General features: G+C 36.5%; 1 pseudogene; it reads right to left on the bottom strand.

The window, feature by feature from the left end:
• Positions 1–16,130: 16,130 nt before the first annotated feature.
• On the bottom strand, positions 16,131–16,249 carry LOC112471292 (annotated as a pseudogene).
• Between the last annotated feature and the right edge of the window lie 11,054 nt (positions 16,250–27,303).

The raw sequence follows: 27,303 nt of genomic DNA, 5'->3' as shown, positions 1-27,303 counted from the left end.
AAAACTAGTCTGAGTCTGGGAAGAATGAAGTCTCAGTGGAATTAGTCGTATTTGTGTATTGGGAGAGGGCTAAGAACCAGTATTCATTGATCTTAGGGGGATATGTATATTTTAAATGTAATATAGGTCCATAAAACCTAGTTGTATTATGATCCTTAGGGTAAGAATTTTTTAGAATTCAGAATTTTGTAAATTTTAGGAAAACAATATCATCTACACACTATATTAAAACAGAATTAAGGGACGTGGGAGCACCTATGATAAAAAAAATATTGATGCTTCTGTATCAAAAAAGTGAGAATATTCATAATAAACAGAATAAAAAAAGACTATGAATTGATTCACATCAATTCAGGTCAGGTTTTGTCGCCAAATTATTTCAAGTAAGGTCGGATTTTGCTGCCAAATGAATTACCAAAGGAAAACTAAAAAATTACTGTTTTCAGAGTTTGGAGATTTTGCAATTTCAGGTAAAGGATTACAGGCTTGTATAAACCTTCATTGCTGTTACTCCTCAACATGGGATACACATTTCCTGCTATTCATACAGAATAATACTGACAGCAGTGACTACCTGTGCGATTGTATTTCTCAAGAATTTGTCCTTTCACCGTGTAGTGGTAAGACTGTTCTTTGTTTGATCTGTGGTATCACTAATGACAATTCCTCCTCTTAAACTCACCATCTCCTTTAAGTTACTGCTTAAGACTTAAGATGAATTTCTCTTCAGCATGGTAGATACAAAGAATTCAGAAAGGGGAGTCAGGTCACCTGGTATACCTGCCATTTTAATGGCTGTGTGACACTGGGCCTGTCTGGGCCTCTGCTTTCTTATCTGTAAAACGAGAGAATAGGACTACATGACTCAGTGCACATTACAAGGCACAGAGTAGAAACGTAATAAAGATTTGTTTAAAGAATGAAAGAAACTAAAGACCTTTCGATTCTAAAACTCTATGAATCTGTAATTTCTGATTCTTGTTTCCCAGGCTTTGGGGCAGGTTAAACAGTTGCATAAAGATTTTGTACAGGCCACTTTCTGTGTATCCTTGCGTTGAGGAATTTACAAATGCGTGTCGCTGAATTTGATTAAACTCTGGAAAAAAGGTCATGGGATGTCATGGCTAAATGCAATTGGCTTATGTATCTCAGGAGTCTTGTTGATGTATGTGTGTGCATGTATGTGTGTGTGTGGGGGGGTGTGTGTAAACATGAGTACTAATGTGTAAGAGCTCTGATTGAGAGAATGTGGGAGACAACAGTGTCCAGATCATCTCTGAGTATGATAAGGTGAGGAAACAGTATATCAGGACACAGTGCACACTGAGTATGTACCTCACGCATCACCTTAACACTGGGGATAGCCTGATATCTTAATCCTTCAGGGTCAAAGCCTTGGTTCCCAAAGCAAAAGAAAAGATTATAATCTCCCAATGATGGGGGATGACTGACCACCTATTAGGACAGAGGTATAGTGAGAGATGGGAGCTGAAGACAGTGAACAATATTAGCTGCTGATGACCATACTAGGTGTTAATGAGGCACAGCCCTGAGAGCCTGCCCTGGGCATTGCTGGTGGCACCAGTGAGGGAAGCCAGGATGTCTGGACAGCCTGAAAGCTGGCATTGCAGAGGAAGTGACTGGGCTCAGTTGGTTGTAACAATGGCTTCCACTAGTCTTGCCATGCACCAATGGCCAGGATCTGGGTGAAGCTCATCCCTGTGGAGGAGAAAAGTGGCCAGAGGTAAAGTAATAATGTTCAGTAGTGGCCCAACATGGAGGAGTAACTCATATAGCCTACTGGTGTTGGAGGCACTCTCCCCTAACCAGTCTTTTGGAACTAAACATACGCTTGGGAAGAAAGGGAAATTATATCAGGAGGGAATCTTAACCTTGAATTTGTCTGCAAAACTGTGCATATGTGCATTTTTCTGGAAAGAATGTCTGTAACTTTCTCTGGATCTGTAAGAAAGTCTCTGGCCTCTAAGAAGCCCAGAACTACTCCACTTCTAGGAGCTAAAATGGAGACCCCTTCTTTGTACATTTGTTTCTGAAACCTGAGTGGAGCTCATCCAGAATCATAGGCACATGAAGCAGAGGTAGTCAGCTTTCTTCTGTTCAGGCAATAATTCAGTTCTATAGTTCGGAAAGTATACTTGTTTGAAGGGACACATCATTCCAGACTAGTGCTGGTTTAAAATATGTTAAAGAAATATAACACTGAAGCAAACTGAAGAATATAAACAGTGTGGTCCCATTTGCAAACAAGTATCAAAAGTCCCTCAAATGCATATATGCTTACATATGTAAAGAAAAAACTTGGAAGAATACACATTAAAAGTTTAATTGCAATTACTTCTTAGGAGTGAAATTAAGAATAGGAGTGATATAGAGACATGCACTTCTTCTTGTACTGTGTTTGATTTTTTTTTTTTCAAATATGTTACTACTTTGTAATAAAAAAAAAACAAGGAATGACATAAATAAATTACTGGATGCTGCTTGACTTATCGAAAGATCTAAAGAAACTGGATGGAGAGTTATATTTGATTTCTGATGAGACTGGAGAATTTGCAGGACCTTCCTCCCCCTTCATACCTCAAATTCAGGTTACAGTTTGCTCTTAGCACCTACTGCTCTGTCACCAAAACATAAGACTTTCTCCAAGTGCATCTTCTTTCTACCTGGGTCCCTTCTATGCCCTGAAACACTCCCAAAGCCTATTATACTTCTGGTTCATCAGCCACTGTTTCTGATATGCCAAAACCTGAGAGAGGTAATATAATTTTTGTTGTGGTTTAGTTTTTTTGCCAAACCAGCTATACCAAATACTGACAGTCAGGGCCAGAGGAGAGATAGCTCTCATTCATAGTTACCTATATTTCCCATACTAGATGTTCAGTGGCTGCATAGGGATCTCACCTTTCACCCACCTGGACAGCTAGTGATATGCATCCACAATAAGTGCAGCTGGGCTAAGCTCAGGAGGCTCCACTGGGGCTATTGGCCCATTTCTTAATGTTCCCTCAGGCTTATCAACAATGATTATTTCTGGGGTAGCATGAAGGTGGTAATATGTTTTATCTACTTAGTTTTGTCCTGGAAAGGACAATCAAGCAACAAATATTTTTTGAGTGCCATGGGAAGCCTTCTAATGATCCTCCACTCCAGGGGAGTTAATTATTCTCTCCTCCCTAGACACACTGTATTGTAATAATTTGTTCATTTGCCTGTTTCTTTTAGACTGAGGACTCATTAAGGGCAGAGCTTGTACTTTATTCATCTCCATGCCCATCCCTCCCCCTCTACCTCCTAAGCCCAGTGTCAAGCACCATGCTCAGTAAAAAATAAGGCCTCAGTAAATGTTTCTGTCAATTGAGTCAATTTACTGTATGCTCAGTATAGATGAATAACAGAGGCCCTATCTTTAAATGTCTTTCAGTCCTGCAGGGAAGACAAACAACCACAAAAAAAAAAAAAAAAAAAAGGAGGAAAATAGAGCTAGAGCTGAGGTACAAGTAAAATAAATGCCTTGAGTAGGCAGGAGAAGGAGGGTGGTTAAACACTATAGTGCCTTAGATGCTACTGTTATTCTCAAGCAAGGACTTCTCTCAGTTCCTCAGCCTCCTTGCAGTTTGGGGCTGCCTCTCCTAGAGTGCTTCCATACTCACCTCTGTACTGCTCTTACCGGGTCCTCCCTCTCTCACATGGTTCCATGTGACAGACAGGGGTACCTTTCCTCTTCATCTTCTGCCACCTTTTGCCTTTGGCAGAAGATGAAGAGGAATTCCTACCCTGATTCCACTCTTCTCATGGCTGGACCATTGGCAACCTTTGGACCTTTGTACAAATATCACCTCTTTCTTTGACCACTCTATTTAAAAGTGTCCTTCCCCAGTTTCTATCTATCCCATCTTCCTTTTTCTTTCATAGCTCTTATCGCAGTTAGCAATTACCTCTGTTTATCTTCATACTGACTTTCCTTCTCTTATAGAATTTAAATTTTCAGAAGGCAGGGACCTTGTCATATTCATTTTGCCGCTCCCACTACTGAGCAACACCGAGCACAAAGCAGGCACTCAAATGTTTGATAAATGAATGAATGGATGAATGGGTAGAAAAGAAAATCAACAACAGAAAATCCCCAGACTTGTTGGGCCAACAGGACAGGTTATCAATCAGACTGATGGTGACTCAGTCTCTTTTCCTTGTCCTCTGTTCTATCATACTGGGAGCTGGATGACCCTTAAGTTTCATCAGCATCCCTTATCTGAGTGCTAGGATAAGCTCAGGACTCTGGCTTTTCTTAAGATCTTTGATCTTATATTTGACCAAGAAAGGTAAAAGAGATAATCTAATTGGTGGGTAAAGTGATTGGCAAGGGGACTGAGATGGGGATATAAGAATCATAGGGCATTAGAACTGGAAGAGACCTTAGGGATTATCTTGTCCAGGGAACTTAAACCTGGTTGTGTATTAGAGTTGTCAGTTGTTTTTGCCCCCATGTAAATGTTAAGATATAATTTACATACAGTAAATTGTTAAGATATAATTTACATACAGTAAAATGCACAAATTTTAAGTATCCAGTTTGATGAATTTCAACTTATATATACACCTGTGTAACCACCACTCGAATCAAGAAAAAGAACATTTCTTTCACTCCTAAAAGTTCCCTCGTGCCTCTTTCCGGTCAATACCCATTTTCACTCCTCAAAGGTAACCTCTATTCTGACCCCGACTACCACAGAACAATTTTGCTGGTTTATGTACTCATATAAATGGAATCATACTGAATGAAGTCTTTTGTGTCTGAATTCTTTTGCTCAACGTAATGTTTTTGAGGGTTATTCATTTTGTTGCATGCATAAGTAGTTTGTTCTTTTTTTTTTTTTCTGATTTAGTATTCTGCCGTACGTATATTATATTTGTTTATCCATTCTCTTGGGGACCTTTTACAAATTGCAAACCCCAAAGCCTGCCCAAGATCCACTGAATCCAAGTCTCCAGGGATGGAGCTTGGAAACATATTTTTAGTAAGCTTCCAAGAGATTGTGATGTATAGCCATGTGTGAAAAACATTGATTTTGTCCATTTCCTCTGATTCTACAGGTAAGGAAACTGAGGCTGTGAGTAGGAAAGGGTTTTCCAGGCAGAAACTTGAATTAATAGGAGTCGAGACTAAAATCTCTTTCACTGTAAGAGAACCCAAATTGCTAATTAGTGACAAAGTCAGGGACATAAATCATAATAGCTTCCATTTATTGCATATCTGCTATATGCCAGACTCTAGGCAATCAGTACGTTTAATCTTCTTAACCAGCTACACGTCACAGCTGAGGAAACAAATCCAGAGCAGCCCAAGGAACAGTGGTAGTGAGTGACAGAGAGATGAGTCAATCCCAATTCTGCCTGACTCCAGAGACATACAAGAAGGTTGATGCCTTTTCCTGAAGTGAATAGGAAGAAAACCTCAAATCCTTTCTTTTGGTGGTCTGCCATCTGGCCCAGTCCAGCTTGCTACAGTAGAAATAAAACAAAACGAAAACGGAAACCAGTATCTATCCCAATTCTCAAGCCCTAGTTTTAGAACTCCTTCAGTTCTGTACACTCAGTGCTCCATCAGTAAAAGTTGATTGCCAGACTGCCTAAAAATGTGCCAGCTAAGGGGAGAGTGATGCCTTGCTTAATCACTAACCCTTCCTCCTCTATCGACAGGTTCCCCTGCAGGGGAGGGGACTGCTGTCACAGATGGCTCTCCACATCTGAGAAGCAAGTTTCCCAAAGTAGGGAGGGCCTTGACTCTTTTATCAGGGAGTAAACTGACCTTAGCAATCAGGAACTAGAATGTGTCAGAGACACGTCTGCTAGTTGAGATGCTGAGCCTGGAGTCTTGAGTCTGGCATGCTTTGTTTTTTATAATGAGGGAGTCTGAGAAGTATAAGGAATGGGCCAGCAAGAAAAATGGAGACTTCTCTTTTGTAGCTGTTGGGGTTGGGGGAGCAGGATGGGAAAGGACAAGAAGAAAGAGAAGAAAGCTTGTAGATACCGACAAAGACTCTCTCCCTGACCAAACTTTAGTTAGGCTCCTCTGAACCCTCTTCTCAGCTAGGCCTTGACCTTCTGTCTTTGGCCTACCTAACCCAGTTTTAGCAAGAATCCTGTCAGTTTAGTGAGAATCCCACTACCCTTGAAATTTGATCACTTCTTGATATCTATTCAAGTTCTTCATCCTCTACCTTTGATGTAAAAGCCTGCCTTCAGCAAGAATCTTGTTAGGTCAGTTTAGTAAGAATCCCCCTAACCTTTGTCTCCTCTTAGTTATGTTCCATCCATTGACCCTCTCACTCTGCGTGTTGACTATAAATCCCCAACTGTTTTTGCTATATTCAGAGTTGAGTCTGAACTCCCCTCCCTCCATTGCAATATCCCTATTATAATAATCTCCAATAAAGTGTTCTTTACCATTTTAACAAATATCAGAATAATTTTTTAACAACACCAAAATGACTTGATCTCTTGGGCTATATCTATACACACAGACTGATTTGACTGTTATGACTGAATTTACTAGTCTAACGCTTATGCCTAAAAGATGCCAAATTGAATAATATCCTAATGGGTGATTTGGGTCTTGTATAGACAGCCTGCTTCAGGACTCTTCTGGGGCCAAGAACCATGCGGCAGGCCCAAGCTCTACCTATGGGGCCCTGAATTAGAATTTGAGAAAAGGCTTGAGGCTGTGTTCCTTCTCAAAAAGTAAAAGGACACAAATCATCCAGGCAGTTACTTGTCAGTGTGAAATCTGTCTCTGTTCCACTGTAACAGGGATCAGAGTCCAAGCTTCCCAGATACTCATTCTTATAGTGTCCCAAGGAATAGATTGCTGGTAAGAGCTGTTGAAATGATTAATCTCCTAACATCATTCCCTTCAGCCTAATTTAGTGTTCATTGCTCAATGAAGACCTTAGTGGTAACTTTATTGCTTTTGTTTTTGCCCTCCATAAGCCACTTCTCTCCCTTTCTTTGCCCCAGTAATCATTCTATCTTCTGATTTTCTGAATTCCTTTTACTTGGGGTCCACTCTGCACTCACTAAGCATGGCCTGAAACTGAGCCAACGGTCTGCTACGGTGCTCAATAACTTTATAGCAGAAGGAAGGGAAGAGGCTTTGAAATTTTCTACAGAAAAGGATAAAAGCAAAACCAAGGAAATACAACTTAGCAAACCTTAAGACTGTATGAAATTAGTTCTGTTTAGAGAGAGTAGAAAAGGTTTTGAAACAGACACCTATGAAAGTGTTTTTCAGAGTGGGTCAAGATCTCTTGATCCCACAAAGACCACCAAATAACCAAAGAAAACTCCAATGTGCCATCCCTTTAGCCTCCAATGGAAACAGCAGAATAAATGTCCGATGTCGCTAAAACAGAGCAAGCTATCCACAATTAAAAACATTAACCCAAGCTTTCCTCTAATGGGCATTAAAATGTGCCAAAATGGGCATCCACTCTGAAAAATAAAAAAACTTAGAAAGGAAAAGGAGGGTTTATAACAAATGAAATTTTGTTCATCTGTTTCTGCTCTAATAAATATAAAATGAACCATTCTACATAGGCAGACTGATCTCAAATCCGAAATTCTGCTCTGTGTGAGTAATTAGAAATCTGATACCATACATGACTTTCTGAAGATGTTTAAGGAAGTGCTAAAATGTGACTCTGGTATCAGAATTGAGATTTTGGAGTAGTACTTCTTTCTAAGATTTTTTTTTAACCACTAGAAAATGGAAAAAGCAGGGTAAAGAGAAATAAGAAGCTACTAGTTAGCAAAAGATAGATTGCTTCCTTTATGCTAAACTCCTAACTACTCCAACCTACAGAATCGAAACAAATATATCTATTAGCTTTACTGAAAACTAAAGAAAGAGGGATGACTAACAAGCTCTTTAAACTTACAGAAAGTATCAGCAGCTCTATTCACTTTGAAAGCTCATTTCAGTTGCCAACTAAACTCATGTGCTTCCTCTCAAAAAGTGGAAGTCACAGGAACTTTGTTTCTCACCTTGCAGCAGAGGAGGCTTACTGCTGCCTTGTCTGTAATTCCAAAGAAAGAACAAGAATACAACCAACCATAGTACAAAATTATTTCAAACTTCACTTCATCGTATGGGCAAGAAGATTCTCACCGATCCACAGTAATAAGAAATGTTTTATCAGCCAAAAAGCAGGAGCAAGCAGACCAGGAGAGCAGGTTTTACAAAAGAAGCAGAAGTAAAGAGGAGCATTCTTTTACAGAGGGAATCTCTAGCAACCCAGGTCATTTAAAACTTAAACCTAAAGAAGACAGGATCTCTGTAGGCAGCAGTAGAAAATTGTTTTCCTCCTACTTACAGCACCCTTTATCAGCCTCTCTAAGGGAAGTGAGAGCTGAGTGTCTTCCCAGTCGTTAGGCAGCAGAGGCAAAATGTGTTTCTGTGAGATTTTTAAAAGATCCCAAAAGCTCCCAGTTTCCCCATCTCATCTCTGCTTTCAAGAGATGGCCACAAGTCTTGGCATCCGATCTCCCTAAATTTCTCCTCGGTCTTTGGAATTGGAAATGGTGTTGACACTGTGGTTGAGTATATGTAATATAAGTGAATAATGTAATATAAGTGAATGATCAAAAATTATTATTTCCATAAAAGCAATTAGTCAATGGACAAACACAAGTTGTCCTGTAGGCAAAACCATGAACCTTCAGGAAAAAATCAAGATATAAAACACATTGTATAAGAATGGCAAGATATGGGTAGGGGCAGTGAGTGAGGGTGAAAAATGCCCTGGAAGTCCAGGGTCCTGGATTCAGACCTCACAGTAAGCCTTGAACAAATTACCATCTGGTTGGTTCCCCAATCTATACAGACAGACTCCAAACCTTAAATGAGGGAATTATATAGGTGACCTTTACAAATGAATCCATGTTTGTTCCTTACCATATGTGACCTTGGGATAAGTCAGTTAAAATTTGTTATATTCACTCATGTGTCCAGATGTTCACATTTTCCCTGTATTTCTTCAGAATTTTAAAGAAAGAACGTCTTATATATACATAGTTCCCATTCATTTCTCCTCCTTCCCCCAGAGGAAACCACTATCCTGCATTGGTAAGTACCACTCCCATGAATATTTTTATACTTCTAAATAGATGATTTTATAAAAACAAATGTTTTGAGAGTTTTAAACATTTATGTAAATGGTTTCATATTTTATGAAGCTTTCCTGCATATGAATTTTTCAGCTATATAATACTATTGAGAAGCGGTATAGCCTGGTGGTCAAGCACTAATATTCCAGGGCAAACAGCCTGGACTCATATCCTGTCTTCACCATTGCTAGCCGCATGATCTTGGATAAACTGCTTAAGCTCATATATGAAACAGGGATAGTAATAGTACTGACCTTGCAGGGCTTCTGTGAGAATAAATAACTTAAAACATGTAAAGCCCATAGAATAATGCCTGCACATAGTATGCACTATGTGTTTGCTACTATTATTCGAGATTTATCTATGCGGATACTTAAAGATTTAGTTCATTCATTTTAACTCTAGGATAGTAGTTTCTACAGAGGGAAAGTTAGGTCAGTGGCCATTCTTGCATATAATCTCCTTGTGCACAGATGTGAGAGTGTCTTTAGGGCAGCAGTCTTTGGTCTTTGGCACCAGGGGCCAGTGCTCCTATGAGAATCTAATGCCTGATGATCTGAGATAGAGCTGAGGCAGTGATGCTTAGTGCTCGGGATGGCTGCAAATACAGATGAAGCTTTGCTTGCTCACCTACCACTCACCTCCTGCTGTGCAGCCTGGTTTCTAACAGGCCACGGGGATTGAGGACCCTTGCCCTAGGGGGCTTAGATGATCTCCTGTAGATGATCAAATTAGACCCCGTCGTGATCTAATGAGCTCAGTCTCATTCCTATCTTTTGGAGAACTCTTGGATACGGTCATTTATCAAAACGCCCATCATGTATTTTAGCTGAAAACCAAGAGAAGAATAAAAAGCTAATTTCCGTAGTACTGTTCTAATTAAGCTCTCTTCCCAATAATATGTTTATATTTGAATTGTCAAGGTTAATTTTTTGCTTGTTTTAGAATATCTTGCCTTGATTACATCCATGAATGCTTATATTTCCATGATGCATTTGATTTGCTTATTAGAAACTTAGAGTTAATCAGTTTCTTTTAAAGTAACACTTATAATCAATCAAAGCTTAATGATGAGTCCCCACAATAAACTACAAAGAAAACATAATAAATGGAGTCATATTTTTCTGGTATTCATTCATTTTTTTAGCTTAAAATTCTTTTTTAAAAATTAAATTTATTGGGATGACATTGGTTAATAAAATCAAATAGATTTCAAGTGTACAATTCAATAATACATCATAAGTATATTGCATTGTGTGTTGACCTAAAGTTAAATTTCCTTCCGTTACCAGGTATTTGACCATTCATTCTAAGAACACTAATATATATAATACATTACCATATATATATTAAGAAGCCTTTCACCATCAAATAAATATATGTTTAAGATCATTCGAAAATATTGTATTACAACTGTTGATTCTCACTTCAGGCCATAAACATTTTTTTTCAAGAGGAAACATTCTATTTTCCTTTTCTACCATTCCAACTCTTCAAAGGCAGTGGGGTATTTTGAAAGGAAAGAGCAAGTGCCAGAAAACCTGGGTTTGAACTCCAGCTCTGCCATTTATTAGCTAGTCATGTAATTTTGGACAAGTTATTAAATCTCTTTGAATGCCTCATCTGAAAATGGGGTATCTTACAGTACTACTATGAGAAATTGATTCATTTAACAAGTACTTTTTAAGCACCCATAAACAGCTGCAAGCACAGTGCCAGGCACATAATAGTTGCTTAATAAATATTAATTTCCTTCTCTTTCTCAAAATTTGGTGAGGTATTATGGATAGCTCCTAACACATGCCACTTTACTTTTATAGCTCTTGGTACAAGTATAGGTAGATAATTAAGCTCTCTTTCCAAGAATACTGACATTTCAGTTAGTTTTGAAGACCTTCTTGTTTTTCCCATGTTGGGTAGAGCTGAGTGACTCATCTCTCAAGAGGCCATTATTATGAAGGTCTATAATACAGGTGACCAGATAACTTCTAGTAAGTGTGGGGTTTGAGAAGTTCTCCAAGGTCAAGGGGCATGTCACAAGGTTGTGAAAACCTGATGGGGGGATGCTTGTGAAAGATCTATCTAAAAACTCTGAAATGCTGATGTAGTGAACAGTATTCAAGCACTAATATTCCAGGGCAAATCCATGTTCGTTCCTTACCATATGTGACCTTGGGATAAGTCAGTTAAAATTTGTTATATTCACTCATGTGTTCAGATGTTCACATTTTCCCTGTATTTCTTCAGAATTTTAAAGAAAGAAATAGAACGTCTTATATATACATAGTTCCCATTCATTTCTCCTCCTTCCCCCAGAGGAAACCACTATCCTGCATTGGTAAGTACCACTCCCATGAATATTTTTATACTTCTAAATAGATGATTTTATAAAAACAAATGTTTTGAGAGTTTTAAACATTTATGTAAATGGTTTCATATTTTATGAAGCTTTCCTGCATATGAATTTTTCAGCTATATAATACTATTGAGAAGCGGTATAGCCTGGTGGTCAAGCACTAATATTCCAGGGCAAACAGCCTGGACTCATATCCTGTCTTCACCATTGCTAGCCGCATGATCTTGGATAAACTGCTTAAGCTCATATATAAAACAGGGATAGTAATAGTACTGACCTTGCAGGGCTTCTGTGAGAATAAATAACTTAAAACATGTAAAGCCCATAGAATAATGCCTGCACATAGTATGCACTATGTGTTTGCTACTATTATTCGAGATTTATCTATGTGGATACTTAAAGATTTAGTTCATTCATTTTAACTCTAGGATGGTAGTTTCTACAGAGGGAAAGTTAGGTCAGTGGCCATTCTTGCATGTAATCTCCTTGTGCACAGATGTGAGAGTGTCTTTAGGGCAGCGGTCTTCGGCACCAGGGGCCAGTGCTCCTATGAGAATCTAATGCCTGATGATCTGAGATAGAGCTGAGGCAGTGATGCTTAGTGCTCGGGATGGCTGCAAATACAGATGAAGCTTTGCTTGCTCACCTACCACTCACCTCCTGCTGTGCAGCCTGGTTTCTAACAGGCCACGGGGATTGAGGACCCTTGCTCTAGGGGGCTTAGATGATCTCCTGTAGATGATCAAATTAGACCCCGTCGTGATCTAATGAGCTCAGTCTCATTCCTATCTTTTGGAGAACTCTTGGATACGGTCATTTATCAAAATGCCCATCATGTATTTTAGCTGAAAACCAAGAGAAGAATAAAAAGCTAATTTCCGTAGTACTGTTCTAATTAAGCTCTCTTCCCAATAATATGTTTATATTTGAATTGTCAAGGTTAATTTTTTGCTTGTTTTAGAATATCTTGCCTTGATTACATCCATGAATGCTTATATTTCCATGATGCATTTGATTTGCTTATTAGAAACTTAGAGTTAATCAGTTTCTTTTAAAGTAACACTTATAATCAATCAAAGCTTAATGATGAGTCCCCACAATAAACTACAAAGAAAACATAATAAATGGAGTCATATTTTTCTGGTATTCATTCATTTTTTTAGCTTAAAATTCTTTTTTAAAAATTAAATTTATTGGGATGACATTGGTTAATAAAATCAAATAGATTTCAAGTGTACAATTCAATAATACATCATAAGTATATTGCATTGTGTGTTGACCTAAAGTTAAATTTCCTTCCGTTACCAGGTATTTGACCATTCATTCTAAGAACACTAATATATATAATACATTACCATATATATATTAAGAAGCCTTTCACCATCAAATAAATATATGTTTAAGATCATTCGAAAATATTGTATTACAACTGTTGATTCTCACTTCAGGCCATAAACATTTTTTTTCAAGAGGAAACATTCTATTTTCCTTTTCTACCATTCCAACTCTTCAAAGGCAGTGGGGTATTTTGAAAGGAAAGAGCAAGTGCCAGAAAACCTGGGTTTGAACTCCAGCTCTGCCATTTATTAGCTAGTCATGTAATTTTGGACAAGTTATTAAATCTCTTTGAATGCCTCATCTGAAAATGGGGTATCTTACAGTACTACTATGAGAAATTGATTCATTTAACAAGTACTTTTTAAGCACCCATAAACAGCTGCAAGCACAGTGCCAGGCACATAATAGTTGCTTAATAAATATTAATTTCCTTCTCGTTCTCAAAATTTGGTGAGGTATTATGGATAGCACCTAACACATGCCACTTTACTTTTATAGCTCTTGGTACACATACATATTCACACACGAGAGATTCCAACATAACATGGGAGACCCTATCGTGCTCTATCAGAGTGCTACGCGCATGGTGTGAGGGCATTTGGGCAGAGCTATCTACCCAGACATGCAAGTAATCCAGTTGGGGAATATGATCCTACACTGATACTTCTGTCTGGAGAAGTTACGGAGGCTTCCAAGTGGGATAAATAAACCTTACCAGATGGAAAGATGGGGGAGAGGACATTGCGGGCCAAAGGAACATCAAGTGCAGGGGCACAAAGGTGTAAGTAATTCACTGCAGCTGGAATCCGGGCCGGACAATGAGATGAAGTGTAGGTCACACCACCAAAGGCTAGCCTTAGGGTCTAGATTTATGACAGAACCTAGAACTCAACAGATTGGGAGTTTATCTATAACGAAGTTTGATCTTTAAGCTATAATACAGTGGTTCTGGGCACCTGAGTTACCCCAAGGCTTGTTAAAAACAGGTGCCTAGTACACCTGCACGTACAGATCCCTGAGACACGACCAGTCTCAGGAGGTTCAGAAGGGCGAATCAGAAGAGACAAATGCCCAAGAGCTGTACCACCTAAGGAAGACGCAACTTGGGTGGTGACCCCAGAGCAGCAGTCCCCAACCTCTCTGGCACCAGGGGCCAGTGCTCCTATGAGAATCTAATGCCTGATGATCTGAGATAGAGCTGAGGCAGTGATGCTTAGTGCTCGGGATGGCTGCAAATACAGATGAAGCTTTGCTTGCTCACCTACCACTCACCTCCTGCTGTGCAGCCTGGTTTCTAACAGGCCACGGGGATTGAGGACCCTTGCTCTAGGGGGCTTAGATGATCTCCTGTAGATGATCAAATTAGACCCCGTCGTGATCTAATGAGCTCAGTCTCATTCCTATCTTTTGGAGAACTCTTGGATGTGGTCATTTATCAAAATGCCCATCATGTATTTTAGCTGAAAACCAAGAGAAGAATAAAAAGCTAATTTCCGTAGTACTGTTCTAATTAAACTCTCTTCCCAATAATATGTTTATATTTGAATTGTCAAGGTTAATTTTCTGCTTGTTTTAGAATATCTTGCCTTGATTACATCCATGAATGCTTATATTTCCATGATGCATTTGATTTGCTTATTAGAAACTTAGAGTTAATCAGTTTCTTTTAAAGTAACACTTATAATCAATCAAAGCTTAATGATGAGTCCCCACAATAAACTACAAAGAAAACATAATAAATGGAGTCATATTTTTCTGGTTATTTATTCATTTTTTTAGCTTAAAATTCTTTTTTAAAAATTAAATTTATTGGGATGACATTGGTTAATAAAATCAAATAGATTTCAAGTGTACAATTCAATAATACATCATAAGTATATTGCATTGTGTGTTGACCTAAAGTTAAATTTCCTTCCGTTACCAGGTATTTGACCATTCATTCTAAGAACACTAATATATATAATACATTACCATATATATATTAAGAAGCCTTTCACCATCAAATAAATATATGTTTAAGATCATTCGAAAATATTGTATTACAACTGTTGATTCTCACTTCAGGCCATAAACATTTTTTTTCAAGAGGAAACATTCTATTTTCCTTTTCTACCATTCCAACTCTTCAAAGGCAGTGGGGTATTTTGAAAGGAAAGAGCAAGTGCCAGAGAACCTGGGTTTGAACTCCAGCTCTGCCATTTATTAGCTAGTCATGTAATTTTGGACAAGTTATTAAATCTCTTTGAATGCCTCGTCTGAAAATGGGGTATCTTACAGTACTACTATGAGAAATTGATTCATTTAACAAGTACTTTTTAAGCACCCATAAACAGCTGCAAGCACAGTGCCAGGCACATAATAGTTGCTTAATAAATATTAATTTCCTTCTCGTTCTCAAAATTTGGTGAGGTATTATGGATAGCTCCTAACACATGCCACTTTACTTTTATTGCTCTTGGTACAAATATAGGTAGATAATTAAGCTCTCTTTCCAAGAATACTGACATTTCAGTTAGTTCTGAAGACCTTCTTGTTTTTCCCATGTTGGGTAGAGCTGAGTGACTCATCTCTCAAGAGGCCATTACTATGAAGGTCTATAATACAGGTGACCAGATAACTTCTAGTAAGTGTGGTGTTTGAGAAGTTCTCCAAGGTCAAGGGGCATGTCACAAGGTTGTGAAAACCTGATGGGGGGATGCTTGTGAAAGATCTATCTAAAAACTCTGAAATGCTGATGTAGTGAACAGTATTTCCAGTAGAGACTCTGAACAGGCTATTGGGCTGCCCCATTCAGGATACAGCTCTCTGTGTCGGGGGAGGTAGGCAGTGGCCATGTGGCCTGCCTGTGGTGGTGGTAACACCATTTATGAACCATATCTGAAACTGACTGGAATAGTTTTTCTGGAGGTAGGACTTGATTACCAAAGAGATCCAGTGTCTCCATATTTTTATGGGCACTTGAATTTTCATTTCTGTGAAATTCCAGTTCATGCCTTTCCCCCATTTCCCCATCAATTGTCTTATTCTTATTGATTCATAAATATCTTACAAGCTAACCCTTTGTTGGTTATATGTGTTGCAAATATTTTCTCCCAATTTGTGGCATGCCATTTCATTCTCTTTAAAGTATCTTTAGATAAATCAAAATTATTATTATTATTATTTTTTTTTTTTTTAGGCAAAGCAACCCTTGGTTGACCTCACAGATTTCAAGGACCTTGTCAGCTTACAATCCTTTATTTTTTATTGTTTATGCCTACAGCACCTGGTCTTCCTAGGTGGTCTCCCATCCAAGTACTAACCAGGCCCAACTCTGCTTAGCTTCTGAGATCAGACGGGGTTGGGCTTGTTCTGGGTAGCATGCTCGTAGACAAAATTCTTAATTTTAATGTATCAATATAAAAATTTATCAGTATTGGTAGGGGGAAGGAGGAGGGGGGAGGAAGGTTGAGAGGGGGGCGAGGAAAAAAGGAGAAAAAAAGAAATACAATAGTTTTTAATATAATTAAAAAGATAATTGTTTTTTTTCCCCCCTAAAAAAAATTTATCAGTATTTTTCTGTTAAAATTTGTTTAAGAAATCTTTTCCTATTCCATGGTCATAAAGATATTTTCTTATATCGTCTTCTAAAAGGTTTATAGTTTTGCCTTTCACGTTAAAATCTCTAACTTTTTATAGTGCAGAATTTTAAATATGTACAAAATTAAAGAAAATAGTATATTAATTTCCTATATTCCTTTCACTCGGCTTCAAAATGTTCAAATAAGAGCCAATCTTGTTTTATCTATGCTTCCACTTACTACACACCCCCAAGACATAATATTTTACCCATTAATATTAAAGAATATTTCTAAAATATATGAACTATTTTTTAAAATAACCCCAAAACTAATATCATACCTAAAAATATTTAATTTTTTATTAGTATCATCAAATATCTATTTAGAGTTCTTCATTCTGTGGGTTGCCTTATTATTCTGTTAATATTGTCTAATGTCTTAATATTATCTTATGATGCACCCAATTTTCTATGTGTCTATTTTTTTTTGTTGCCTGTGCCTTTAGTGTCATATCCAAGAAATCATTACCAAATCCAATGTCATGAAAATTTTACTCTGTTTTTGTCTGAGAGTTTTATAGTTTTAGGTCTTACAGTTAGTCTTTGATCTAGTTTTAGTTAATTTTTGTATACGGTGTTAGGTAAGGGTTTAGATTCATTCTTCTGCATTGATATCCAGTTTCCCTGCCACCATTTATTGAAAAGATTGTCTTCTCCCCATGGAATCATCTTGAACAGCCCTGTCAAAAATCATTTCACTGTATATATGAAGATGTATTTCTGAGCCATTCTATTCCATTGGTCTATATGTCTATCTTTATTCTAGTACCACACTGGTTTGATTACTGTAGCTTTGTCACGAAGTGTGCGTCCTCTTTGTTCTACTTTTTCAAAATTGTTTTGGCTATTTGAGTCCCTTGATATTCCATATGAATTTTAGGATGAATTTTTCTATTTCTGCAAAAAATATCATCAGGATTTTGATAAGGGTTGCATTAAATCTGTAGGTCACTTGGGGGAGTATTGACATCTTAACAATATTAATCTGCCAATCCATGAACATGAAATGTATTTCCTTTGCTGTATATCTTCTTTTCTTTCTTTCGGGAATGTTTTGTAGTTTTTATTATCCTTGGTTAAGCTAACTACTAAGAATCTTATTCTTTTTTATGCTTGTAAATGGAATTGTTTTTGTAATTTTCTTTTCAGATTGTCCATTGTTAGTGTATAGATAGACAACTGATTTTTGTGAGTTGACTTTTTTTCCTGCTGCTTTGCTGAACTCATGTATTAGTTCTAACCGTTCTTCTGTATAGAATTTTTAGGGTGTTCATATAAGATTATATCATCTACATACAAAGATAATTTTATGTTTTCCTTTCCCATCATTTCTTTTATTTCTTTTTCTTGTCTAATTGCCTCTTACTTCTTTTACTTGCCTAATTGCTCTGGCTGGAACTTTCAGTACTATGTTAAATAGAAAAGAAGCAATTAGGTATCCTTTTATTGTTCCTGATCTTAGAAGAATAACTTCCAGTGCTTCTTCATGGAGTATAATGTTTGCTACGGATTTTTCATTTATGGTTTTATTGTGTTGAGGTAGTCTCCTTCTACTCCTGTATTTTTTAGTGTTTTTATCATAAAAGAGTGTTGAATTTTATCAAATACTTTTTTTGTATCAGTTGAGATGATCATGTGTTTTTTTCCCCCCTTTATTCTATTAATGTGGTGTATGACATTGATTTTCTTATATTGCATTCCAAGAATAAATTCCATTTGGTCATGACATAGAATTCTTTCAATATGCTGCTGAATTCTGTTTACTATTATTTTGTTGAGGATTTTTACATCAGTGTTCGTAAGAGATATTGGTTTGTAGTTTTCTTGTAGTATCTTTATCTGGCTTTGGTATCAGTATAATATTTGCTGCATAGAATGAGTCAGGAAATGTTCCCTCCTCTTTAAGTTTTGGGAAAAGGCTGAGAAGGATTGGTATTCTTAAATATTCAGTAGATTTCACCAGTGAAGCCATTAGGTCTAGGCCTTTTTTGGCTGGGCAAATTTTTTTTTTATTACTCATTCAATCTCCTTACTGGTTATAAGTGTATTCGGATTTACTGTTTCTTTGTGGCTTAGTCTTCGTAAGTTTTGTGTTTCTAGAAAATTGTGCATTTCTTCTAGGATATCCAATTTGTTGGTGTACAATTGTTCATAGTATTCTCTTAAATCCGTTTCTATTTCTAGAGAATTGGTACTAATGTCCCCACTTTATTTCTGATTTTAGTAACTTGAGTCTTCTTTTTATCTTAGCCCATCTAGCTAAAAGTTTATCAATATTTTTTTGATATTTTTGGAGAACTAACTCTTGGTTTCATTAATTGTCTCTCTTGTTTTTCTATTTTCTATTTCATTTATCTCTGCTCTAATCTTTATTATTTCCTTCCACTAGCTTTGGGTTTAGTCTGTTCTTCTTTTTCTAATTCCTTGAGTTGTACAGTTGAGTCGTGATTTGATATCTCATTTGTTCTTTAATGTCAGCATTTATATCTATAAATTTCCCTATTATCACTGCTGTCACTGCTTCCCATAAATGTTTGTATGTTTTGTTTTTGTTTTCATTTGTTTCTAAGAATTTTGTGATTTCCCTTGTGACTTCTTCTTTGAACCATTTGTTATTTAAGTGTGTTGTTTAATTTCCACAAATTTTAAAATTTTCTAGTTTTACTTCTGTTATTGATTTCTAATTTCATCCCATTGTGGTTAAAGAGGAGACTTTGCATGATAGCTATCTTTTAAAGTCTCTTGAGACTTTATTTGTATCCTAACATATGGTCTATCCTAGAAAATGTACTGTGAGGACTTAAGAAGAATGTCTTCACTCTTGTTGTTAGATAGAGTGTTATATATACATACATATATATGTATGTATGTATATATATATATGTGTATGTATATATAACACTCTATCTAACAACAAGATCTGTTAGATCTGATTGGTTTACAGTAGTTCCACCCCAACCTGTATATATGATTTTGATTTTCATGGTTTCAATTACTCATAGTCAATTGTGGCCCAAAACTATTAAATAGAAAATTCTAGAAATAAACAATTCATAAGTTTTAAATTGCATGCTGTTCTGAGTATCGTGATGAAATCTCATGCCATTCCACTCTGTCCCACCTGGTTCATAAATCTTCTCTTTGTCCAGGTCCACAAAGGAGAATAGGGTCCTTTTTGCCAACCCTGGTTCCTGCAAGCTATGTGCAAGCTTCTTTAGGAACACGTGCATAGCTGCCTGCCACAGGTAGCTGCTACTGTGCTAAGAGCCAAAATTAACCACAATTTTGCTGTCCAAGCCTTTCCCTGGAGTTATAAGCCACCCTATATAGATTATTACATTCAATCCTCATAATGATCCTATAGAATAGGTACTATTATCTTCATTTTTAATTTAAGGCTTCAAAAGCCCCTACTCAAGGTTACACAGCTAGTGCATTTGCAGAGCCAAGATTCAAATCTAATTCTACTTGGCTCCAAAGCCTATTCTCTGAAAGAATGAGAGAGGCAGAAATTCTTTTTTAAACAATTAGACTCTGCAATAGGGTTTCTAAACAGAAGTATAATCAATAATTTTTTTATTGTTTCTCTCTCCTGGTGGCCATCAACATTAATCTCAGTGAATAAAGACTGTTGAGCAGTTTATAAATTCTCAGTTGCTAGGGTTTGATGAGCAAGGGTAAGATGATGTGTGAGTGTTGAGAGGAACAGAGCACAGAAATGTTAACATTAACAAACTTTTTCTGAACACCTAAGCACTAAGCTGGTTATTCAGAATATAAACCTATATACCTATAAAAGGTACAGAGAATATAAAGATGAGTAAGCTTGGACCTTCTGTCTTGAAACTCATAGTCTAAGAGTGAGACTTACGGATAGGCACTTTCAATGTAAGATATTGAATTAAAATAAGCACACAGTGTCATGGGAGCATGGAGAAGAGGAAGTTAGCTTAATATGGGGGATCAGGGAAGCAGGAAGAAATGACTCCTGAACTACTATAGGGGAGGTAGAATGAATGCATCTGAAACACTTAGCAAGGAACACTGTTAGTATATGTATTCTGAACAGAATAATACAGATTATATGGCACTATAGAAAGTCAATGAATATTCATATCCGTGACTGTACTGTTCTCCGAATAACTTCAGAGTGGGAGTTTTACTTCTCTTTCCTTTGCGTTTGCAACTTCTAAAGCCTATTTTCTTGTGTAATTATTTCCTTCTTTGCTTCCTTCCTTCTTTATTTGCTTCCTTCCTTCTTTCCTTCCTTCCTTCCTTCCTTCCTTCCTTCCTTCCTTCCTTCCTTCCTTCCTTCCTTCCTTTTCTTTGATTTTTTTCCCCCCAACAAAGAGAGAGGTCATAAGAACTAAAAAACTAGGAAAGTCTTCAAGCAGACTTGAAGGATTCAGGGGATTTAAATGTTAATGGGGAAGGCAATAAAAGGGAAACAAATGCCAACTATTGAGTCAGTTGGCTCACATTTATTGGACTCCTACCCTGACTCCTTATGCCACTCTGGGAATACTGAGATGAATCTGGCCCATGGGTTAAAATCAGTAGGACACGTTTGTGGACAGTGAATGGAAAGAAAATGTGGAATAGTGGGAAATAAAGCCTAATGAGCAAAATGAGATAGACTGTAAAGGACCTGGAAAATAGACAAGGAGTTCAGACTTGATATGGTTCATACAAAGAGTCCTTTTAAGCTTTTGAGCAGGTTGCGGGGAAGAGTAGGGGAAGACTTGAGAAGAGGAAGACTGGTTTCATATCACATACACTAACATGAGACTGTATGTAAGCCTAATTCTAGTGATAAGGGTCTCTAGAGTACGGCAGAAGGAATAGAAAGAAAAGAGCAGGGGACGTTTTAAAGAAAGGATGGACAGGGCTTGTGGATATAGAGAATCTTTACATCTAGGATATCAGTTTTTGCCTTAGGAAATGCCTCATTACAGCTTACAAAATCTAAAAGACGTTGGGTTGGAAATGGTTGGCTACAGAAAAAAAGAGAAATGAAAAAAGACTGCAGACTGAGGATGAGGCTGTAACTACTGCACTCTGTAGCTAATAAGTACCCTGGACCTCAGGTGTCTTCCAGTGAGATTTAGGCCTCAGGGTCTGTGAAGTATTTTTTAAAAGCTAGTAAGGACTCAGAACTATTGTTTAGAGTGCAGTATTTATCAGATTGAGCAATTCCAAAACTAGAGACAGAGCAGCAGGTACTTTGAAGGTTTAGCATGCGGAAAAGCTTATGAAAAATATGTTTTAAGGACCTAGAGCCTGAGATTCTGACCTTCAGATCTGAAGTGAGGCACAGGAATCTTTAACAAGCTCTTAAGGTGATGCTAATGCTAAAGGTACTCAGGAGACCCTTTGAGACATTTAGGAAAAGATAGGCTGCCTCCTCAGGAAGACTGGGCTGGTATCTACATGTAACCTTTCTCATGATCCATGTCACTTCACTATACCCAGCTACAGGACTGCCAGACTGTTCTTTCCAATCACGGCCATTCTGTTCCACTGGCAGTGAAGGAGAAGGAGATACTCATGTTCTAGGAGACTGACTTAAACAGGCCTATTGTCTAAATGGCTTTAAAGTCTTGTAGAATCAAAAGTGTTTTTAAAAATGATCATCATAACATAGTAATGAATCAGTGAATAAAACATGAATGCATTTTCTTAAATGACTCTGTAGAGACTGGAGTAAAGAAGGAAGGGGCTGCCCAGATTCAGGGGCCTAGTAGAATGGATTTGCTTGATAAAATTAAGCAAGACAACCAAAGAGGTCTCCTGGGATTGTCCCACCAGGACTTCTGTGGCAACTCTAATGAAATGACTTAAAAGTGTTGGAGTAGCCTCTGTGGCTCCCACACTGGCCTAAATCCCAGTTGAAATTGCACAGGTAGGAAGGGCTAACAATCTTTGGGACATGAAGCAAGGTCCAACATTCAAAGTTTGACAGACCTGACCAAGACTTTGTTCTTGTATCTTTGAATTTCTATAGTTCCTTAATTAGATATCCCTTGTGCCACTTAACCCTTTTTATTTTGCATTAAAAGTTGTGCTCTTATCTCAACTTTCCTTCTAGATTGGATACTGCAGCTTTTTCATCTTTATCCTCCATGAAATCCTACCACTAAGCTTCATGAAATATAGTCATCTTTGTTATATAGAAAATTTTTATATATTATTGAGACTATTTTCAAACATTATTTGGTTCTATTGACCTATTCTGGTTCCAGTACCACAGAATTAAAATTATTATAGCTTTATAATACTTTTGAATATTTCATAGGATGTGTTCCCCTTATGAGTCTTCTTTTTCAATATATTCTTAGTTATTCACACAGTTTTTCTCCAATGAACCTCAGAGGCAATTTATAAAAATATTAAAATGATGTTGGGATTTTTAGATGGATATTATGTTAAATTTACACATTAATCTGGAGAAAAATTTTTTTTTACCATAATAATTCTTACTATCAAGGAAAATAGCTTGTCTTTCCACTTATTCAAGTTTTTTCATGTCTCTTAGTAGAGTTTGTAGCTTTTTAAATATACATCCCTGTGATTGTCTAAATGTATTTCTATTTATTTTGTTTTATAATTCTTTCAACTATGAATGAGGCGTTTTTATTTTATCCTTATAGTTTTTAAGCCATTACTTTTGGCATATACAAACATCATTGATTTTAAAATATTTTTTAGTAACTAGATCTATAACTATTTTAGAACGTGTGTCTCATATGTTGACTGGCCCTATTGGCAAAAAATACTATCCCTGTATATTATGTACGTAATCTATATTAATTAGCTAGTGCATTTTCTCAGGCCATTATGAATGTAAATTTGGTTTAATCTGGGGGTACTATTAAAAAACTTCATCATAAATTGTCTGGAAGACAGTGCCGTTCAACAAAGCCACAAAATTTAATTTTTAAGACAACTGACAACTTTGAAATAAAAGAGCAATGTCATCACTAGGCTTATAGTTTATTAAATTTGAATACCTATGCAGAAACTGATGTCAAGTGCCTTTGATAATAACAGCTACTATTTATTGAGATTTTACTATGTACCAGCCATTAGCATATACATTTTGTATTATTTATTTCAACTAATGCTCACAGCAACTCTAGTAAATAGATATTATCATCCTCATTTTACAGATGAGAAAACTGAAGCTAAAGGAGCTAAAATTGCCTGTCCATGGTTAAATAGCTAGTTAATGATAAAGGTAGAATTTAAACCCAAGTCATCTGACTTTAACTCCAAAGGTATACTTTTGACACTTGATTACTTCCCCTAAGAGGTATAATACTGTAAGTTCATCAACTATGCCGATGATGAGAGTTTAAAATAGTATATACTTGACTCTTACAGATGGTTAAGAACATGCATATTTCTGTTTGGGACCTTAATTTTGTTACTTCAAATAGAATCAATACACCAAATCAAGATGAAATAACTGGAACTGAATTTACTCTTCCATCTGAAACAGCTAAAAAACAGAACAAAATATATGAATCAGTGGTTTTGATGAACACCAGGTTATGAAAGCCAATGCTCCCTGAAAGATGGAAAACAAGTGAGCCTTACATTTGGAAACATGAAGAAAGCTATTATACCAAGGCACATCATAGAACGAATAGAAAAAAATCAGTAAAGATATGGAATACTTAGAGAAAAAGTCATATAACAATATTTCTAAATCTATTAAATAAATAGAGTTTGTGATTAAAACCTTTACCACAAAGAAAATTGAAAAAGAAGGGACTATATGCCAACTCATTCTGTGAGGCTAGGATTACTCTCATATTACAGTCATGTGCTGCTTAACGTTGGGATACGTTCTGAGAAATGTGTCAAAATCAGAAACATTACCAAAAAAGAAAGTTAAAGACTGATATACATCATGAATATAGGTACGAAATTATTCACACTATTTTAGCCATTCAAATTCAACAATGCCTTTAAAAGGATAATATATTATGACCAAGTGGGATTTATCTCAGAAATGTGAGGTTGCTTTAACATTCAAAACTCTAGCAATGTAATTTACCATTTAACAGACTAAAAAACAAAAACTGTATGATTGTTTCAATAGAGGCATAAAAAGCATTTGAAAAAATTCAACATCCATTTCTGATTTTTTAAAAATTTTACAAACTAGAATAGAAAAGAACTTCTTCAACCTGATAGAGCATCTATAGCTAATGTCATACTTAATTAAAGACTGAATGTTTTCCCTGTATGATATGGAACAAGGCAAGGAAAGCTGTTCTCACACCTATTCAACATTGTCCTGAAGGTTCCAGCCAAAGCAGTAAGGCAACAAAAAGAAATAAAATCCATCAAGTTTGGAAGTGATACATTAAGACTGTATTTATTTGCAGAAGACATGATTGTTTATGTAGAAAATCCAACGAAACCCTCAAAAAGTCTATTAGACTAGTAAGTTTAGCTAGGCTGACGCATTCAAGATCAATATACAAAAATCATTTATATTTTTATATAGTAGCAAAGACAATAGAAATTGAAATGTAAAAATATACCATTTATAATAGCATCAAAAATTTTACTTTGTAATAAGTCTATATAAGACTTATATACTGAAACTATAAGACATTGCTGAGAGAAATTAAAGAAGCCCTAAATCAGTAGAGGTAACATGTTTGTGGATCAGAAGACTCAATATTGTTAAGATGTCAGTTCTCTCCATATCAATCCACAGATTTAAAAAAACTAAATCAAAATCCCAGCAGGCTGTTGAAGAAGTTGACAAGCTTATTCTAAAATTTATACAGAAATACAAAGGACCTAGAATAGCCAACACAACTTTGAAAAAGAGGAACAAAGTCTGAAAACTTACTCTTCTTGACTTCTTGACTTGGAAAGTAATCAATAAAGTGTGGTATTGGAATAAAGATAGGCAAATAAGTCAATAGTTCAAAATGGAAAGTCCGGGAATAGATTCACACACATATAGTCAATGGATTTCCAACAAAGTTACTTTTTAGTAAATGGTTCTAATGCTGGAACAATTAGCCATATGCAATAAAATGAACTTCAGCCTATAATCTCACACCATATACAAAAATTAATTCTAAATGGACTGTAGATATAAATATAAAATTTTGCTGTATGATGAGATAAACAACAACATGTTTAAAAGAAAACACAGGAGAAAGTTTTTGCAACCTTGGATTAAGTAAAGATTTCCTACATATGAAATGAAAAGCTCAATCTATAAAAGAAAAAAGTAATAAATTGGACTTCATTAAAATTAAGGACTTCTACTCTTCAAAAGACACTGTTAAAGACAATGAAAATCCAAGCCTCTGACTAGGAGAAATTACAGTCATGTGCTGCTTAACGTTGGGATATGTTCTGAGAAATGTGTCATTAGGCGATTTAGTCATCATGTGATCATAGAGTGCACTTACACAAACCTAGGTGGTATAGTCAACTACACACCTAGGCTAAATGGTATAGCAGCCTATCGCTCTATAGGGGAGGAAAAATAATTTTCTCTCTATACTTCTAGGTTCTTGGCAGAGACATACCTGTAAAGAAGACAAACTAACAGGAGAAAAACAAAAGTTTAATAACATGTAGTCTTTCTCTATACATGGGAGAGACCCAGGAAAACTGAGTAACTAGCCAGAATGACTGAAGCCATCACCTTAAATATAAGTCTTCAGCTGAAGACAAAAGAAAATATTGGAGGTACGAGGAGTCGTTTCTGAGAGGTTACCAGGAAAAACACAGTAAACAAGGGTAAGGTTGTTATGCAGACTTAAGTCCTTGTCTTCTACATTAATAAGAATTTCTAGAGATAAGGTCATCCCCCTCTTCTAGTACAATAAGGGAAACACCCTTCTATGCGGAGATTTTCCTTATAAAAGTAAATGTCTTTTACAAAGGTTTCAGAGCTTCTCCCTGTCTGTTGTTTCTTAAAATTAAACAGCCCCAAATAATTCTTATGCCAAAGAGACATTTTGGGGTGACTAATTTTGTTTTCCTATAGCTCCTAGACTATAAAACTTTAGAGCATGTTATTTGTACTGAATTCTGTAGGCAATTCTAGCAATGTTAAGTATTTGTGTAATGTGTTGCACTGTGGATGTTACAATGGTTATAACATCACTAGGTGACAGGAATATTTCAGCTCTGTTATAATCTTATGGGATATGTAGTCTGTTGTTGATCAAAACGTCATTATTTGCCACATGACTGCATGTACAAATAACTATCCAAGGACTCGTATCCAGAGTATAATAAGAAATATAGGAACACAAAAAACCTAATTTTTTAAATGGGCAAAATATTTGAACACTCTACCACAGGAAATATACAGATGGAAATAAATTCACTAGGGGAATACAAATTAAAACCACAGTGATATACCCCTATACATACCTATTAGAATTTCTAAAATTAAAAAGAATGACCATATCAAATGTTGGTGAGGACATGGAGCAAATGGAACACTCATACATGTTTTTATTATTTAGGAGCTTTATGCCAGGAAGGGCTGGAGGGGAGGTTAGGAGAGGGAGCAGAGACCGATATATATATATTTCTATTATCTCACAGAACTTAATAAGTTAGCACGTTACTGTTTTACAAATGTTGGCAGAAGACACAAGACTCTCAGGGTCAAAAACAAAGTACTTTATTGCTCACTGCACAACAAGCAATATGGGGCATGTTTACATTGGTTTTCCTTACCCCACGTGGGGGTCACATAGATGTCTATGCTTGGGCTGGCTTGCATTTCAGAAGAAGAATCCTGAGCTTAAGG

Source organism: Pteropus alecto, unplaced genomic scaffold (assembly GCF_000325575.1).
Source record: "Pteropus alecto unplaced genomic scaffold, ASM32557v1 scaffold45, whole genome shotgun sequence".
Lineage (NCBI taxonomy): Eukaryota > Metazoa > Chordata > Mammalia > Chiroptera > Pteropodidae > Pteropus > Pteropus alecto.
This window is presented reverse-complemented; position numbering and strand designations above follow the sequence as displayed.